We start from the raw sequence: 20158 nt of genomic DNA, 5'->3' as shown, positions 1-20158 counted from the left end.
TTTGCAGAAATTCAAGATTGCTTTGATCCTAGTTTAGAATTTATTTGTTGGGCTCATGGCCACGAGTGGGGTCTCTAGGAATCTTATTCTTGCTGAAGCCTCTAGTTGTGATGGATCTTCTCTGAGGGTGAGTTCACAGAAGAAGGAGCCATTTTATATTAGCAAGTGCTTGAAGTTAAATAAAGTTAATGGTTTCTTTCAGCATAGTTAGGATCAACTTGTGCTAGTTATCTCTTCAGAAGTAGTAATGGAAAATGTGGACTATTTGGCCTCACATGCATTAATATGCAAGTTTATTGGTATCTGGATTTCCATGTTGTCTCTAGAAGCCTGGATTCACCGTTCATGGTAGGTGGAAGGTGATATAGATATTATGCTAGCCGATAATAGCTACTTTTTGGTGGCTTTCTCTTTCATGTCAAATTAGAACCAGGTCTTTGAGGCAGGCCCATATTTTTATGACCATGTAGGACTTTTTGTCAAACCCTGGCATACGAGGTCTAATTCTGTTGAGGATCTTCCTTTGAGGGTTCCTGTTTGGGTCTACCTATCACGACTTCCTTTGGAGTTCTGGCGTGAGGATGTCCTTCGACAGATTTTTGTTGTGCTTGGGAAGCTAACTACTATAGCACATCAATCACTAGATAGAAAGGTTGTTTCTTATGCCCATATTTGTGTTGAAATTGATTTAAATAATCCTTTGCTAGATTCTTTGGAAATTTTCCTAGGCTCTTCCTCTTGGATCCAATAGCTAGAATATGAATCTATTCTCTTTTGTTTCCGTATTTGTCATGCGTATGGTCATTTACAACACCAATTCCCTCAAGCCTCCAAAGGCAATGATACCCATGGCAGGTTCCCTAGCCCAAGGATGGCCAATGATGGTAAGGGGAATGGTCAAACTATTAGTACTAGAAAAGGGAATGTTCAGACTGATAGTACTTGTAAAAGGAAAGAGCAAATGAACACTTCAAGTCAAGGCCAAGGGTCACCCACTACTACTAATCCTAATAAGGATGGTTTTATCCTAACTCAAAACCATGTTAAGGGGTGGGGTCAGGAGCAATTTCATCTAGATCGACAAGTGGACTCAAGGTTCAATCGTTTTGAGGTTTTTGACAACATGGTCATAGAAGAAGGCATTCCTACAAAGGCTCAGTGTGGGGCTACTAGCTCAAAGGAGAGGAGTTCTATTCTTAGTGGTAACTAGGATGTTGTAGTTCAGTAGCAGTTGGAGACCTCTATCAGCCTCGAGTTTGGTGCCCTTGTGGTTTCTCCTACTCTACAAGAAAAGGATGTTCTTCTAGCAGATTTGGTTAAAGATGTGTTGCCTCTGATAAAGGAAAGGGATCTTCTCTTGCTTTGGGCCTAATGCAAAGACCATTTAATAAAGTCTCTTTTACTACTCCCTCAAGAGTTGGGTGAAAGCAAGATTAAGAAAAAATTAAACTTACAGAAGATTTACTAGTAGAATATGGGGTTGTCAGGACCTTGGATAAACATTTTCCCCACTCTACTTAATGATTATTCTCTCATGGAATGTGAGGGGTTTGAATAGTGTCCCCAAAAAAAAAAGCTATTCATGAGTTGGTGGCTGATCATTCTCCATATATCCTTTGTATCTAGGAGACCAAGCTTTCAGTGAACTCCATGTTTGGATGTGCTCCTAAAATTTGGTTTTTGGGCCAATGTCAATGTGTTGGTGCTTTGGGGAACTCTAGTGGTCATGCCATTTGTTGGGATCCTAGGAAAGTTATGCCACTTTAATGGGTCTCTTCCCTCTCATCTCTCTCAATGGTTGCATCCTCCCTAGAAACAAGAGAGATGATTCTTGTTACTAATGTGTATGCTCTTATTGATCTCCCTAGAAAGCTCAAGCTTTGGGCACATATTAGGCATGTCAGAAGCTGTCATCCTTTCTTGCCTTGGATTATGGCTAGATTTCAACTCTGTTCTTAGTTTGGAGGAGAAGAGGGGTGGGTAGGCTCACTTGGGTCCTTCTTCTAAGCTTCTTCAAAAAAATATAGATCTTTTACATCTCTCTAATGTTAAACCTGTTAATAGGATCTTTATTTGGAACAATCAAAGGGTTGGAAATTATGCCATCTCAAAATGCTTGAACAAGTTCCTAGTTTCTTTCTTTTGGGATTGTGGCTCTCTTTCTCTCTCTTCTGGAATTCTTGATTGGAGAGGTTCTGACCACTGGCCTATCAAGCTCACAGCTAGTTATGTTGTTGTCCCCAAGAAGCCTCCCTTTAAGTTCCAACTGATGTGGCTTTGAGACACTTCTCTCCATGATTTAATGGCTCACTAGTGGAGACAAGAAGGCCAAGCCTCTGGCATTGCTATGTTCTCCTTCGCTAAAAAACTCTAGTATGTTAAAAGGAAGTTGAAGCATTAGACTAGGAATTGTTTTGGTAATCTCCACATTATGAAGAAGAGGGCTCAATATCATCTTGATGTTATTGCTAGACAAATTCAGGATTTGGGTTTTTTTAAAGCTCTTGGCATAGTAGAATTCCAAGCTTCTAGCGATGTAGCTGAGTGGGATCTTAGAGAAGAAATTTATTAGAAACAAAAGGCTCAAGTTGACTGGCTTCAAGAAGTGGACAAGAACACTGCATTTTTCCATAAATCTATGTAGGCTTGATGTAATAGGAGTTACATTTCTTCTCTTGTTACTTCTGATGGGATGCATCTACCATGCAACACCTACCATTTCTTTGATGGTGCTAACAGAATTCATGATAGTGCTGCCACATTCCACAGCCACGTTGTTGCATGAACAAATGCATCTACAAAGGCAGTGCTAGTGGACTGTTGATGGGAAACATCTTCCCCTAAATCAATGTCGAACAATAGCTGTGCAACTCAAAAAATAGGGGTCACCCTTAAACATCACACATTAAGGGAAGAATTAAGCTAAAGAAAAAATCAACTTTGACTATTTAACACTTTTGATTTAAGAACTAAGCTTAGTATGTGATGTTTAAGCTTGTTTAAGTTGTTCCATATAATAAGAAGGGAAATAATATTTTCATTGAACCCTCATTAAATTTTTTAACAATAATAATTATCTAACGTTAAAGTTTATAAGGCTTTATTTTTCAAATATATTTATGTACATCCATTTCTAATTTCTTATTGGGTAATTTGAATTTTGATGGAGTTAAAATTATTTTTTCAACTCAAATAATACCAAAAAAACATCATCCTCATCACAATTATAGAATATACTTGCACATGTTCACATGACTCCCTACATAACATGAGACTCCTCCATGGTGTAGCCATTAATAAGGCCTAGACATAGCCATGGTGTAGTGATAGCATGCAAACCTGTCAGATCAAGCAATACTTACATTTTTCAATGGTGGAGGGAGAAGAGCTTGAACCGAGGATGTGATGGGAACCAAAATAAAAACATGGCATAAATAAAGTCTAAAAATGGTTTTAAAAAACCCTAGAGATTGATGTCAAATAGGGGACTACTTTTTTTTATTTGCCCTGCAACTAGGTTTCTACGACATCATAGACCACTAAGATCACAACGATAATGTTGGAGGTCAGTAGTTTGAATCCCACTAAGATAGTTCCCCCAAAAACTTCATTTCTTGTTCTAAAATAGCCAGAGTAGGTTCTAGAGCTATGTTTTACTACAAATCTAGAGTCTTAGCGCTATCTAGAATCTTCTGCCAAGTTCTAGCATTCTCCACAATTGACCCCACACTTTCTTACCATTCAACGCAGGGCAATAACACATGGACTAGAGCCATCTCCCTCCTTTGGACTGCTTATGACTTTGGTAATAATATATAGATGACTATTGAGATGAAACAAACAAAATTTACATGAATCAAGTAGAAATAATCCTCGGCTACTCTAAATTTTCCACAAATAATCCTCAAATACTCAAATTTTATGCAAAAAATTGGCACAAAGAACTATTAATTACACAAATTTTGTGTCACAGTCAACATTCAAATGCTCAGATTCTATAGGAATGATGAGCATGTGCGATCTTCGAACCCTTGGGATCCTTGGGCTTTTTCTCATTAGGATCCTTGGCAGCCTTTTCTTCAACTTTTGATGCAGTTGCATCCTCTGCAACACAAGAAGACTTGAAAAATAGAAATTTGGAGGAATATTTTCCATTCATTATATTCACATAAAACTGTACAGGTACATATATAGTTGTGTGCAAAATGCATAAAGCTATAGGAAAGGAAATAACTGCAAGAAAGCTACAAGATAGGAAAGAATAGTTTAGGAAAGAATCAATTCAATATTAGGAACAACAATTCAATATTAGAAACAATCTAATATTGCAACACTCCCCCTCAATTTGTTGCATAGATATCCCACATGCCCAACTTGCCCAAAAACTTTGAGAACACTCGACATGAAACCACTTTGGTAAGAATATTGGCTAGCTAATCTTCTGATCAAATCTTAAGCACCTCCACAATCTTCTCATCCAACTTCTCCTTGATAAAGAATCTGTCTACTTCCACATGCTTTGTACGATCATGTTGAACCAGATTATGAGCAATATCACATGCTGCTTTATTGTCACAATATAGTTGAATTGGCTACCTAGGCAAACAACCCAAATATCTTAGGAGAAGTCTTAGCCACATTGCTTCACATACTCTAAGTGCCATACCTTGAAATTCTACCTCTACACTTGATCGTGCAACAACATTCTTGTTTTTTCTTCTCCATGTAACAAGATTACCTCCTACAAAGGTGAAATAGCCTAAAGTAGAACACCTAGATCATCTACTACTCTAGCGTAGTCAGCATCAATATATGCATCCACACTTTGATAATCCTCATTTTTAGTGAATAAAATTCCTTTTCCATGAGTAGACTTCAGATACCTCAAAACGTGTATAACTGCATTCATATGTTGCTCTCCATGATTATGCATAAACTGGCTAACAATACTTAATGCATAGGCAAGGTCTAGCCTTGTGTGTGCTAAGTACATCAATCTTCCTATGAGTCTCTAGTATCTTCCTTTATCAATTGGTACTTGATTAGACTCAATACATAACTTCAATCCTTCTTCCATGGGTGTATCAGTGGGTTGACATGCTAACATACCAGTTTCCTGTAACAAGTTTAAGGCATACTTTCTTTGAGACAAAAAGATCCCTTTATCAGATCAAGACACTTCGATCCCAAGGAAATATTTCAAGGGACCGAGATCTTTCATTTCAAATTCTCTGAATAACTAATCTTTGAGAGCCCTCCTTTCTTTAGGATCATTTCTTGTAACTATCATGGCATCCACATACACAATAAGTGCACTTATCTTACCTTGTTGATTCTTTATGAATAAAGTATTGTCTGAATTTCTTTGATGGTAACCAAAGGCTTTCATTCACTTTGTGAATCTTTTGAAACATGCCCTTGGAGATTGTTTCAACCCATATAGTGACTTGTTTAATATGCACACCTTTAGACTATGTATTTTTCGTATGATGCAATCAGGTGGGAGTTCAATGTAGACTTCTTTGGACAACTCTCCATGTAGAAAGGTGTTCTTCACATCAAACTATTGCAATGGCCAACCCAAGTTCATAGCTAGAGACGCTAGTACATTTGGGCATATTTTTTGACCTTTATTGGTCAAAATTTTGACCCAATTTTTTACCAAATGTCAACCAGACCAACACATTGGTCAAAAATTTTCTAGTCAAAAATTTGACCAACCTACTAGTTGGTCAAAATTTTGACCAATACATTGGTCAAAAAATGTGGAAATTGTTAGCGCATTTTTTGCCATTCATTGGTCGAACTTTCGACCAATGCTTGGTAGAAATCTGCAAGGCATTGGTTGAAATTTTGACCAATGCTTGGTAGAAAACTACAGTGTATTGGTCAAAATTTTGACCAATGCTTGGTAGAAAACTATAGTACATTGGTCAAAATTTTGACCATTGCTTGGTAGAAGACTGTAGTGCATTGGTCAAAATTTTGACCAAGGCTTGGTAGAAAACTACATGTCATTGGTCGAAATTTCAACCAATGCTTAGTCAAAAAAATTTCTAGCTCGCAATTGTTGAGGTCCACTTCAGCAATGGCCCTTCCTACGAAATTGCCATCTAAAACCTTTCTAATGAGATAATGTGTTATGAGCTCTTCATCAGTGGGATGGAACGTGAATCTAGGAGGCAGTTGTGCATCAAGATACTGTGTTATGAGCTCTTCATCAGTGGGATGGAACATGAACCCAGGAAGCAGTTGTGCATTACCCATATATGGGTGATGCTTCACGTTCCATCCCACTGATGAAGAGCTCATAACACATTATCTCATTAGAAAGGTTTTAGATGGCAATTTCGCAGGAAGGGCCATTGTTGAAGTGGACCTCAACAACTGTGAGCCTCAGGGAGGGTTCAATTCTCTCCTTTATTATTTATGTACTGAATGTTGAGTGTCTATGCTAAGTGCTCCAAAACCATCCATTTCATGCCTTCATCTGTACACAATGTCTTTCTAGTTTCTTTCTACTCGCATGCCCATTTCATTTCATATGATCATCTGGAAATTGTGTCACTCTAAGCTCTCAACTGTTTCCTCTTGATTGATTGGACTCGCTAAGTTGGCTCACCAACTTGCCCCATTAAGTTGACTGTTCAAGTATTCTTGCCAAGTTGACTCTTTGAGTTTGGTCATCAAGTCACCCCACCAAAGTGCCTCGTCAAGATCAATCTTTAGGTTTGCTCATCAAGTTCGCTCACCAAGTCAGCTCACCATGTCGCATCTCTAAGTGACCTTGCTAAGTTAGCTCGCCAACTTGCCCCACCAAGTTGCCACTTTAAGCTCACTCACCACGTTAGATTGGCAAGCTGGCTCCCCAAGTCAGCTCGCCAAGTTGACAATTAAAGTATTCTCACCAAGTCAACTCTCTAAGTTTTCTCACCAAGTCCACCCCCTAAGCCAACTCTCTAGGTCAGCTCACCAAGTCACCCCCACTTGCCCCACCAACTTGCCACTTTAAGTCAACTCACCATGTCAGCTCACCAAGCTGAAAATTCAAGTACGGTCACCAAGTCTTCCCCCTAAGTCAGCTCACAAAGTCACCCCCACTCAGTCACCTCAACGAGTCGACTCTTTAAGTCAGCTCACCAAGTCGGCTCACCCAGTGGTTTTACCACCTTGCCTTGGCAAGTTGGCTCGTTATGTGTGCTTGCCATGTTGCCCTACTAAGTTGCTTCTCTAAGCCCACTCACCATGTCAACTCACTTGTTTGGCTCACCAAGTTGACTATTCAAGTATGCTCACTAGGTGGGCTTACCAAGTCACCCCACCAAGTCATGTCAACAAGTCGATTGTTCAAGTATACGCTCACCAAGTTGACTCTAAGTTCACTCATCAAGTCACCTTGCTGAGCCACCTCAACAAGTTGATTCCTTAAGTCTTCTCACCAAGTTAGCTCTCCAAGTCATCTCACCAAGTCAACTCACCATCTCATCTCACCAAGTGGGGCTCTCTACGTAGGCTCGCCAATCTTCCCCACCAAGTCGCCTCTTTAAGGCTGCTGACAATGTCGGCTTGCTAGGTCTATTCCCAAAGTTGACTCACTAAGTGAACTATTCAAGTATGCTCACCAAGTCGCCTCACCAAGTTGACTCTTTAAGTCTACTCACCAAGTCCGCTCGCCATGTCAGCTCACCGAGTTAGCTCACCAAGTCACCCCTCCAAGTCACTTGAAGCAAATAAAAATTTGGTGTCATTAAAACTTACCATATTTGGAGGACAAGAAGCAGAGCTTCAACACCTATTTTTCTGGAACGAAGTACTTTTGTTGCTTCTATCAACAATTTAACACCTTATCAGAAGAACCACAAATTACATAGCCAATACAATATTCCAAGTCTCCTCTAAGATGTTCCTGATTTCTTTAACACCAGGTGACTACCATTGGCATTGATCACCTTTTCTTACCATATTATCCATATTACAACTTTACTACTCTAAAATGACGTCTAATCAATACAAATTCAGAGCCAGTACTTTAAAATGAAGTTAAATTAGTCCAGGAGTAAATGCCAATACTTTAAAATGAAGTTAAATCAATCTAGGAGTTAGAGTAGCAACACCATGGAAAAATATTCATGAGAAAAAATATCAGCATTGATCTTCAGCTAACTTGTAATTTATTGATTAGAATTGCATAACATCTATCTTTATCCACATCCTCAAATCACCTTTTTTTTCTCATCCATTGGTGGGAGTGGAATTTATAATCAGGTAGAAACCAATTCCCATGTGATCTCCACATGCATTAATTTTTGTTAAAAAATAGACAGGAAAAATAGTATACAATTTATTATATCAGAGTTCATACCTTGATTCTCCTCATCTTATTAGTGAATTTTGAATTGACTTCGAAGACATCTATTTGTGCCACAGTTTTTGTATTTGGCTCTTTATTGAGAATTTTATGTGTCACACATGAAAGAGAATGTAGCAATTTGATAATATCTTCATCGGTCAAATCTAATTAAGTCTTCACTTCTGAGTAACTTAGCCTTTTGGATGCATTGAATAGCAAGAATGCTGATGCCTGCGTATCATAACCATAGAGTAAGTTACACAAGGAAAAAGAAGTGAATTCTAGATATATCAAGGAAACTGACACTAATAAATGTGATGTATTCACTTTTCATATTTATGATATCTATAACACATCAATTTTATTTTTCCTTTAAACAGATAGCATAAGTAGAAAATGAATCAATTATCAATGTATGATCATTAACAATTAATGACATTAACCATTGCTTTAACTTATTTGACCCAACTAATTCTTAACCAAAAAATGGAAGAAGAAATTCCCAATAATGATCAGTAGAAAATGACCTATAATGCCATTTTATATGAATCAAGGAATCTAACTGTCAGCTAGTAATCAACCAAAAAGGCAATTACCTAGTAAGTAGTAACAACAAGTTCCATAGGCTTAGGGTAAACCTTCCCATTAATATTACAAGTACCCTGAGATTATATCCATGTAAGCTTTCTATGCTTTGTCTTTGTCTAATAGAACTACTTGAACACCTCTACGCATCTTATCTGCATTAAGTAGCAAAGGTCAAAATGTTAAACTGCTTCAAAAATTGGCAAATTTAAAAGGTATATTCTATACAAAATGGGCATACCATTTTGGTTGGTAGGTTAAAATCAAATGATTTTTAACTTGGCCAAAATCCAGTTGTCAAAACTGTCACAGTCAAGTCTATGCCAGGATGTGCTTGAGAATTTTCATTAAGATAATTGTCAAAATGACCTTGGTTCTCCTTTGCTAATGTTAAATTTGTGACCTACATACAAGCACATAGATTTTTACACAATTTACAATTATATTAACTTCATTGATAAGAATCAAAGTGAGTTTTTTATTTATGTATGATGTAGCATACCATTCCCTCCATTTTAGAAGTAAACTGACCACCACATTGTTGCTTCAACTTTGTCAATATGCTTCTTTCATGATCATCATTTGCACTTTTATCAAACAAAAGTCTTTGTGCAAGCTTCTTCCTGCAATTTCAACAAATATTAATTATATATCACAACACATAACATGACAAAGTCCTAAATTTTAAAATAGCATTATATGGATGAAGATGGTCATTCACGTCATGAATTCTAGATGTGTAAAGTTGTCATTCATGTCAAGAGTTCCATATGTGTAAAGTTGTCATTCCTCATGCTTTATGGCCTTTGGCAAAGTTTGGGTTAATCTATACTCGATAATTCCAAACAATAGTCTTTTAAAATTTTTTAAAGCAATTAAAACTAGACTAGTACAAAAAGAAATTGAACCATATATTAAGAATATGGAGTATGTAACCTAGACATACCAAAATGGAAAATGTATCATATTCTAATAAACAGAACTCTATTGTTAGAAACATTGGATTAGATTGTTTGAAGTAATAAAGGTGAACCAGCTAAATAATGGGCTAATAAAACATGCTTTATTGCTAGTGAGAAGCATTACAAACTATATTAATGGTATGTTAACTTGCACACCTAGATTCTAGGTTAGTTCAACCATGGAGATTCCCAGGGTCCTATCAAATGGGTCATACTATACAACCCTTCTATTCTACAAACCTCAATGGGTGGTCCACATTGACTGTCCAAGCAACTGCCTCCTTAGGGAATCGGCATAGAAGATGCCTATGTACCAAATTTTGGTGCCTTCTACATTAAAGAAACGTATTTTGAAGATATTGCCTTGTACCAAGAAACCTTTTGGACAGAGAACTGCCTATCAATTGAGTCAATTGTTTCTTTTCAATTTGTATAATATGGTCTATTGAAACACACATTAATTACCTCTTTTGGCTATTATAATTAGATGCCCCAATCTTTCGAGTGTGACCTTGATGGAAACCCCCCCATGCTTGTTTGGGGCACAAACATAAGTGTTCAAGATGTCAATCAAGTAGTTCAGCACTTTCTGAGGAATTTTAGGGATGATCCTTCAGACCTTGAGGGGAAATACATGAGGCTCTTGGAATAGGTTCAAATTTGTCCCTGCTAGCTTCTTATGGTTACCATCTAGTCTCATTTCAAATTATTGGTTGAGCACATTTGCTTTTGTATTCACTTCATTTAGTTGATTTCTCATTTAGACAATGGAAGTCAAAGGTGATTCACTCAATATTGATGCAATGAACATCTTCAAATATGATGAAGAAGTTTATGGCAAGATGGTCAGATATCCTCTTGAAGTTCTTGCCATTTTTGACATTGTATTGATGGATGTAGTTGTTCACCTCAAGCCTTTGTGGGAGAAGCACATATAGGTGAATGAATTGTATTTTTGGAAAAATATGTTTTGTCAGTTAGTATGTTTTCATTTAATGACTTTTTTGTTTTAGATTTTGTTTATTTATGCACATAAATATGCCTCAGAATTACATATAATTGCCATTGCATTTAGGCAAGAATATTCAATCTTAGAGATATAGTTAACATGCAAGATTTGAATCCATCAGGTAGGCAATGCTTTTTAAAGTTACATCTTCATTGTTCAATGCTATTTGAAAAATCTAATAAGGGGGTTTTGTTTTCTTTGAAATCTAGATATTGAGAAGATGGTTTCAGTCAAAGGAATGATAATTCGATGTAGCTCAATTATACCAGAAATCAAAGAAGCATTCTTTAGGTGCCTTGTTTGTGGATATGCTCCAGCACTAGTACCTGTTGATAGAGGTAATTCATTGGATTGCAATTGAACTCTTAATATAATAGTTAATTGTGTCTTCATTGTATGTTAGGTTTGTTTCTCAATTCTATTTTGCATAAATTGTTGCAGAGAATCTACGGCTTTAAATAGATTCATGCTTATGAAAGTGATCTCAGAAGCTTTTAGATTCCAACATTTTGCAAATAAGATCTTACTCCTTATTGTGGCATGGCCATTGTTGATCTGCTCTCTGTAACCTTAATTGGAACTAATAGGACACCGTACATGATGTTCTTCTCACATTGAGATGTTCGCTTGATGAAAGCTATATATGAGAGAACACATTTTTTTAGTGTGAAAAAATCCATGTATGAGAACTTTCACACCAAATTTTATTCTTATATTCCATGAGAATCTTCTACCGAATTTTGTCAAACATATTTCATGTTTTAAAAAAAAAATTCATATCTTTGCTTCACTATGTACAATGGTACTTGCTATCTAAAAAAGTGTTTTTGTTGGATTTGTATTCACATCCTATTTTATGCTTCAAATGCTTAGGTCAAATTGATGAACCTACATGTTGTGCAAGGCCAGAATGTGCTGCTATGAATTCTTTGACATTGATGCATAACAGATGCAGGTAGGAACTTGTTGATTTTAGTTTATGCATGATTTGAAGCTGCATTTTCAAGACTCTGAAGACAACTATATCCTTTTACTTTGGGGTTAGGTTTGCTGATAAGAAGATTGTAAAGCTATAAGAAATGCCTAATGCCATTCCAGAGGGGGAAATCCTGCACACTATTAGCTTGCTAATGCATGACAAACTTGTTGGTGCAGCCAAACCTGGTGATCAAATTGAGGTATGTATGACATTACATGATATACAAATTCTAAACTCATTTTTATTGCCAAGTGTTAGCATTTGAAGGTTGAAATTGGTTTTTTTTGTAGGTTACAAGGATTTTCAGAGCTATGACAGTTAGAGTGGGACCAAACCAAAGGATTATGAAATCTCTATTTAAAGCAAAGCTCTCAAGCTTATCTTAGTCCATTTAAGTTGAAATGAGGACCTTAATGCTATATTCTATGATTTCTAATTCTAATTTGTAAATCATTTGCTGGTGCGCCAGACCTACATCGATTGCCTTCATCTAAAAAAGGTGGACAAGACAAGATTACGAGCCGAAGATCCAATGGAATGTGATACCAATAGTGATAGTTTTGCCTCTTTTCAAGAGGGTGATATGTCACCAGCTGATTATGAAGCTAAGGTATAAACTCATGTACTTTTTACCTTTTGTATATAACATGAATTTTGCAAGCTCTAAAATTGAATTTTGACTACCAATTTCCAAATTGAGAAGTTGAAAGAACTATCTTGCATGCCCGATATCTATTAGAGACTAACTAGGTCCTTAGCTCTGAGTATTTGGGAGCTAGAAGATGTAAAGAAAGGGCTCTTGTGCTAGGTATCTTTCTTTACATTCATGTTCGATTAATTGGTAATTTTTTGCATGTTCTTTGAACCATATGTTAACCATTATGCTTCTTAAACAACTTTTCGGGGGAACTGTAATAAAACTAGTTCAGGAGGTACTTTTCGTGGGGATCCAGGTACAAGTAAGTCTCAACTACTTCAGTATGTGCATAAGTTGCTTCCTCGAGGCATTTATACAAGTGGTTGTGGAAGCTCTGTGGTTGGTTTGACTACTTATGTATCAAAGGATCCTAAAACTAGTGAAATAGTAAGTTATTAACTCAATTTGTTGATCATTGAGCTCTTTGGGCTACCTATTCTCCCACTGCTACCTACCACTTTATTTTATATAAACTACTTATTTCTTTGAACTCAATAGGTTCTAGAAAGTGGAGCATTGGTAATGAGTGATAGGGGTGTTTACTGCATAGACGAGTTTGACAAGATGTCTGACAATGCTCATAGCATGTTACATGTGGTGTGATTTTTGTTCGAGGTCTTCAAATTATGTGCTTTTACTAGTTTCTTGACTTTGTAATCTATGCTATTAGTTGACTTGTATATCAATGTCTGGTCATTCCTTTGAAGTAGGTTATGGAAGAACAAATAGTGTCAATTGCAAGGCTAGGATCATAGCATCTTTGAATGCAAGAACATCTATTTTAGCTTGTGCCAATCCTAGTGGTTCACACTACAACCCTAGATTGTTAGTGCTTAACAATATCCAACTTCCTCCAACATTGCTTTCCAGGTAGAGTATGTTTGGTTTTAGAATTCAAGCTGGAGAATTTATTTGTTGTCACTCAAGTATAAAAGAATCACAAAAAATGCCTACAGGTTTGATTTGATCTACTTAGTGCTTGATAAAGCTGATGAACAAACAGACAGGCACCTTGCAAGGCATCTTGTTGCATTACATTATGACAAGCCAAAGGTAAGTTCTGATTTGGTCAATACTATGTAGTAATTAATGGGGGGTCCAATGACCTAATATTTTTTATGTGAACTACATTATGATTCTAGGACCAAATGCTAGATGCATTCGACCTCCCGACTCTCACTTCTTATACCACTTATGCAAGACAACATATACATCCTAAGATATCTGATGAGGTAGCAGAAGATCTGATTCATGGTTATGTTGAAATGCATAGGAAGGGAAACTTCCTTGGTAGTAGCAAGAAGGTTAGCTCAATATATTCTGAATTTCAATTTTTGTATAGTATGCTTACAAGTTACACACGTGAAAAAAGTAACATTATATCTCATACTTCTACTGAAGAATGCATCTAGATGCAGGGCAATTCTCATGTTATGTTAACTTGTTCTCCTGAATGAATTCTATAGTTTATCACAATGAATCCATGCCAAATTGAAAGCTTAATAAGAATAAGCGAAGCCCTCGTGCGCATCAGATTCTCTGAGTGGGTAAGAAAATCCTATGTAGAAAAAAGTGGGTTACATTCCTGAATGTTTTAAAGCTAGATTGAGGCAATAAAAAGATATCTTACATTCCAATTCTGCAAGTTGAAAGGTGTGATGTGGCAGAATCATTCCGGCTTCTTGAAGTTGCACCTCAACAATCTGCCATCGATCATTCAACTAGTAACCATTGTGCATCTTTGGCAATGAGTATTATCAGTTCATTTAGTTGTATATTGAATGCATTATCATCACAAAATTAGTTAGCTCTAAAAGAACTATGTTTATTGGAAGCCACTGAATGCATTTGAGTATTATGGTTATAGGGACCATTGACATGGATCTCATAAACATGGAAGTCTCAGCCAGTGAAAGAATGAGATGAGCCAATCTTATCTCATCACTAAGGATTCTTATCATGGAAAGGATGCAGGCAGGGGGAACATCAACCCGTATTACTAAGGTAACATTCTTTATACTGCCCTAAATAGTGTTGAGAAAATTGTTGGTATGACACCTAACCAGATATGAATGAATGTAATCACAGTTGATGGAAGAAATGCACAAATAGGGATCCAAGGAAGTCGGCCTGAATGATGTAAGTAATTCTTTGTTGTGGGTAAATTTCAAGCTATTTCTAGCTTCATTTTCTTGGGGGAAATGAATACATTATGAGTTATGTTGTTCAATTTCAGATTCATAATGCAATTGGAAACCTTGTGAGTGAGGGGTTTGTTACAATTCATAGGGACAACGTGAAGAGGACCTGAACAAGTTTTGAGGATGATATAGCCCTTATAATAATTAGTAATGAAGTATCTAATAAGACTACGGTTAGTGCATTTTGGCAAACTATTTTAATATGCTCTGAGCTTCATCTTTTGTAGTACATCGATGGGTACTTTCTCTTGTAAAAAATCCAGAAAATTGAAGGAATCCAAAGCTTGGGTGTACTATCTGTGACAAAGACAACCACTGAGGTAATGATGGATATCTTATAATTCTTGCTCAAATATGAGGATGATAATTATAAATTATGAGAATCATTGGTGTTTTGTTCTATCAAGTTTTGGAGTGAGGAAAAAGTAATTGCAATTATAAAGGTATTTTTTTTCAACCAACGTAATGGAAAAAGTTCATTTTAATGTTCACAATGGAATTTGTCCTCTCCCTCTAGTTTCACGTGGTTACCTAAATATAAAGATAATTAAATATAAAAAGAGCAATTTATTTTAATATATATTTTAAATTAAATATAAAGAGGAAAAAATAGAATCTAATCTTGATGTAGTGATGATTCTATGGTGGCAACTTCAACAATTGTGAATGTTGAATATCATCAGCAGCTTGTCTTCCATACACACCAATGATGTCAATCATGGTGCCATGAAGACTTGGTTTGCTATGAATAGCTACAAGGGAGAAACAAAAAAAGTGCAGAATGCAGATGAATTTACTTGGCACAATGCATCATATGATCTACTATGAAGCAACTACAAGATGTGCAAACACATAGCTATTAGCTATTTCTCTAGATATGATCATAAGAAGTTTTCAATATGTAAAACATTGTTATTATAAACTTGAAGCACTTATAAGGAAAAGGGACTGAAAAAAAAGATGGCAAAGAATCATTATCAAATTGAGTAGTCATTATTCAAAATTTATGAATCAAAGGGAATCACAATGTACAAGATATTATAGAGGTGAATTCAAAAGCTTTATAAGAGTCTAGCAATCATGACCATGATACATTGCTAGGATAATCTCTAATAAATGCTACCCACAGTCAGTTTCAAGGTAGAGAATTTAGTAAAGAATAGGGATTATTTGAAATTACTCGGATGCAATACTAATGCAAATTCCTTCTACAGTACTGATGGAAATTTAATTTATTCAAATATATATCTACTATTTTAAATTTACAAACTGAGATTTATATGCAGTACAACTAAATGTTTCAACTAGTATACAACTAGCCCCACCGAGCTGAAGCAATTGAGTGTCATGAATACATTCTTGATAAGAAAATATAATTATCATAGTACATAGTACAACTATTTTTTATAACACTCAAATTTATGTTTGAGATTACAGATTCTCTATTTGAAATATGAATTTTTTGATAGGAAAATCAATAAAAATTGATTAACTAAGAGTTTGATCTCTAGATCCCACCACGGCACAAGGAATTCCAATTTATTTTTCTTCCTTCAATTGACTTTCCATTGGACTAATCTAAGATTGCTTGAAACCATTTTGCCTCCTCCTGCAATCCAACAAAGAGTGTGTATCAAATCTAGCAAATTTATAAATAATCAAGTCATCTACACAATCATGTTCATCTCATTTCAAGATCAAAAAATACATAGTTAAATGTAGTCGAATCATGGTGTCATTACAAACAAAAATGCATGTTGAAGGAGATTGTACTCCAAAGTTCAATCAAGGGTCAAGATAACTAATTGCCTTAGATTTCCATATTGGAAAAGATAATCCAATTTTTAGGGCTAGATATCATTAGTGTCGAGTTTGTGCAGATTGACCAAATGAATAATGGTTAGATTTTTCTACATGGAATTGAAAGACATTGTTTGAGGGTTTGATGAAAAAGATTTGTTTTTTAGCATGTAGATTGATGTATCTTTGATGTATCAAATATTCGTATACTTTCATAAAAATAACTCCAAAGCCATAAAGAAAAGAACATAATAATAGGAAATTTTTTTCTATATTAACATTAAAATTTACAATAATTAATGTTTGCCTCTACTGAAGGTGTCTGACACGGTGCATCCATATCGCCCTGTGAAAAAAATTAGTAAGTCTTAGAAATAAGCAGCAAGTTTAAAGTAATAGAATTACCAAAAAAAAATATAATAATAAAGTAGATTGTATATGTAAATCATTTTTCTTAAGTTAAAAATTTAGCATAACTAATGTTTATATCTAAAAAAATATTTGACATGTTCTACTTAATGTTTATATGTGCACATATGGTTTGGAAAGAAATATTTGGTCATACAAGACCCCATCATAGTTGACATTGATCCTACTTGAAGATTTCATTTATCAACATGATTGTCATCCATGTCATCATCATCATCACCATCATCATACTTGTCACTTTGATCGTCGTTGTCACCACCACCATCTTCATCACCATCATCATCCTCTTGATCACTATCATCATCATGACCATCATCGCCATGATCATCACCATCTTTGTCACCATGATCATGACTGTCATTAGTATCATCATCATCATTATCACCATTATCATTAGCATGACCAAAATCATCACCATCTTCTTCTTCTTCATCACTAGGTAACTTTCATTCCTGATAACCATTTACTTCCTCTTATGCTTCTTCAATATCTTCTTCTTCGATCACATTATACTTTACCAACCTTCCTCTTGGGTCATGTCTAACAAAAAATGACCAACCTGGTTTGTCTAGAACAGCAAAGTAAAACACTTGCTTGCATTGACTTGGAAGAACATAGGGCTCATCTCCGACTAGCTCAAATGACCTTGTATTAATCATAGTAAATCCATTGTCGTGTTCAATAATAGTCCTATCGAGATCATTTTGATTCAGTCATAACCTAAACCATTTGATGATAAATAGAACTATTTTGAATGAATTAAAGTCACACTCGAGTATATCATCCAAAATGCCATAGTATCAATTTTTAGATTGTTGAGGATGTATGTTAGTTCTAGATAAAATATTGGTGATTGAAAAGACAACACTTATCCTGGAATCACATGTTTTCTTCGTTTCATCTAACCTTTTTGTGTGCAATTTATAGCCATGGTAGTACACAGCTTTGTGGTGTTTGACTTGCAATTATTCAAACATGTCAAGACTCTCCTCATTGATCTTTGAGTTGCTATTAAACTTATGTCTCATGATTAGTAATCTTATGCATACCTTTTTATCTCTTAAGCCATATATTAAATCAAGTACCATTGACATAACATTAGGATCTCCATTACGATGAGCTTTCTTAACCAATGATGCAACACCATCCCATGTTAATGAGTGACCATTTTCTTGAGACTGTTCAATCCACACTATCATCCAATCAAGATTGTTTGCAATATACAAGTGTAGTGCATCCCACTCACGACCAACTATAAAGAAGACAATTACACCAGTTAGAAACAAATTATATATATTTATGATGGATAAGAATTGTTAAATTATAAAAAAAAACTTATAATTACCTCTCACCCTCCTCAATATACCTTTCCCCATCAGGTACTCCCCTTTGAATTTGTCATTACAGTTGGGATCCCAAATGCAATCTACATGGATACCTGCTGCAAACTTTGGAAGATATTCACTGATATACACCATGGTTTAGTATATCATATATCCTTCTATCATAGAACCCTTAGGACGTGCTCTTTGTCGAACCAAACACTTCATAAATTTCAAGTGCCTCTCAACCATCCACATTGATCTAGCTTGTATAGGTCCACACAATTCAATCTCCTCAACTTGATGTATGAGTTAGTGTTCTTGAGCATTGAAAAGCATTAGAGGTAAACACTTTTGCATTTCACACATAAGCTATGGAATTTTTCTCTTCCAATATTTTATATCTTTTTTATCAATTTCTTTAGATGATAATCACTTAAAAGAGATTCAACATGCAAAAACACATAGAGGAGATTTCAAATAAAATTATACAATAGATTTCAGATAAAAAGCTACAAATCTAAGAAAAACCACTCTTCTAACCTCATGTATTTTCAAAGATCATATATAATTTTTTTAATACTATTGTCAAACTGTTGTGGAAGGGATAGAGGTAGGACGAACTGCAATCCTTAAAAAATGATCATTTCAATATATTATTAAATAATGCAACTGGTACTACATTCAATCTTACAAATATACTGTAAATAGAAAACATGACTTACCTTGAGGAAGGTATGCCAATCATGTGTCTTCAACCCTGGCCCAAAATCACCTTTCTTTGATAGAAGAGTGCTTATATTTGTAGCAAATCCTATTGGAAATTTTGTTTTTTTTTATGACTTCTTTTAATGCATCACTTTGGTGCTCCGTTAATAACCAAGGAAGAGCACTTGTATTTATGCAATCTCCATTCCTATTTGATTCAATGAAAACTTTTAGTACATGATTAGATTCATGAATGTCAGTACAAATTTTAGCAATTTTTTCTCTATCATGCCTTCCATCCAACATTTTCCATAGTGTCTCTATTACATTCTTTCCAATATGCATAGCATCAAACAAATACGTGATTGGGAGATCCTTGTAGTATAGTAACCTACTAAATTGAGTAGGATAACTTTTCATTCCTCTAGGAAGTTGGTCATTGATGCCTTGATGACCTTCACAAGCATTAGTTACAGCATTAGTAAATATAAGACAATATTGAAATACAAATTGTAAACTTTGGATAACAAATTGGACATTACCTCGATGATTTAGTCGATCGTATTCCAACTTCCATAAATGAGGTGTTATTCTTCATGGCCTTGATGATGTCTCTTCTTTCCCATTGAAAAGATGTTTTTTGGCAATTTGATACTTATTATTATTGTGGAGAAAGTGTTTAAACTCATCAAACACCTACTTTCCTAAACTTCTCGAATGACGACATTTTATCTTCGGACCACAAACTAGACATGCAAATTTTCCCTTTGTCTGAAGACCTAAAAGATCATGTATAATTGGATCATGTACAATTATCATGTGCAACATAAGAAATTCATAGTAATGTGTAAGCACTATAATAGACCAAAAATATGTGATCTTAACAATATAACATACCGTAAAAATGAGTTAGCCCAGGGGCATCATGTATTGTTGTCAATGTCCTATTGGTCTAGAGATGTCATACATAGTGATGTCATTCCATAACTTCAACAACTCATCAATTAGGGGCTCAATATACATGTTCATATCTTTAACTTGGTATTTACGTAACAATTGAATGAACATAAACATTATGTAATTATTATAACTATTTTCATGCACTATTTATAAATT

The 20158-nt window shown here is 35.4% G+C and overlaps 1 pseudogene; it reads left to right on the top strand.

The window, feature by feature from the left end:
• Positions 1–10384: 10384 nt before the first annotated feature.
• LOC149575457 (DNA replication licensing factor MCM4-like) lies at positions 10385–14893 on the top strand (annotated as a pseudogene).
• The last annotated feature ends 5265 nt before the right edge of the window (positions 14894–20158 follow it).

Source organism: Cupressus sempervirens, chromosome 2 (assembly GCF_028749045.1).
Source record: "Cupressus sempervirens isolate cs-2001-9-10 chromosome 2, ASM2874904v1, whole genome shotgun sequence".
Taxonomy (NCBI): domain Eukaryota; kingdom Viridiplantae; phylum Streptophyta; class Pinopsida; order Cupressales; family Cupressaceae; genus Cupressus; species Cupressus sempervirens.
The sequence above is the reverse complement of the archived record's forward strand: the minus strand, read 5'-3'. Positions and strand labels throughout refer to the sequence as shown.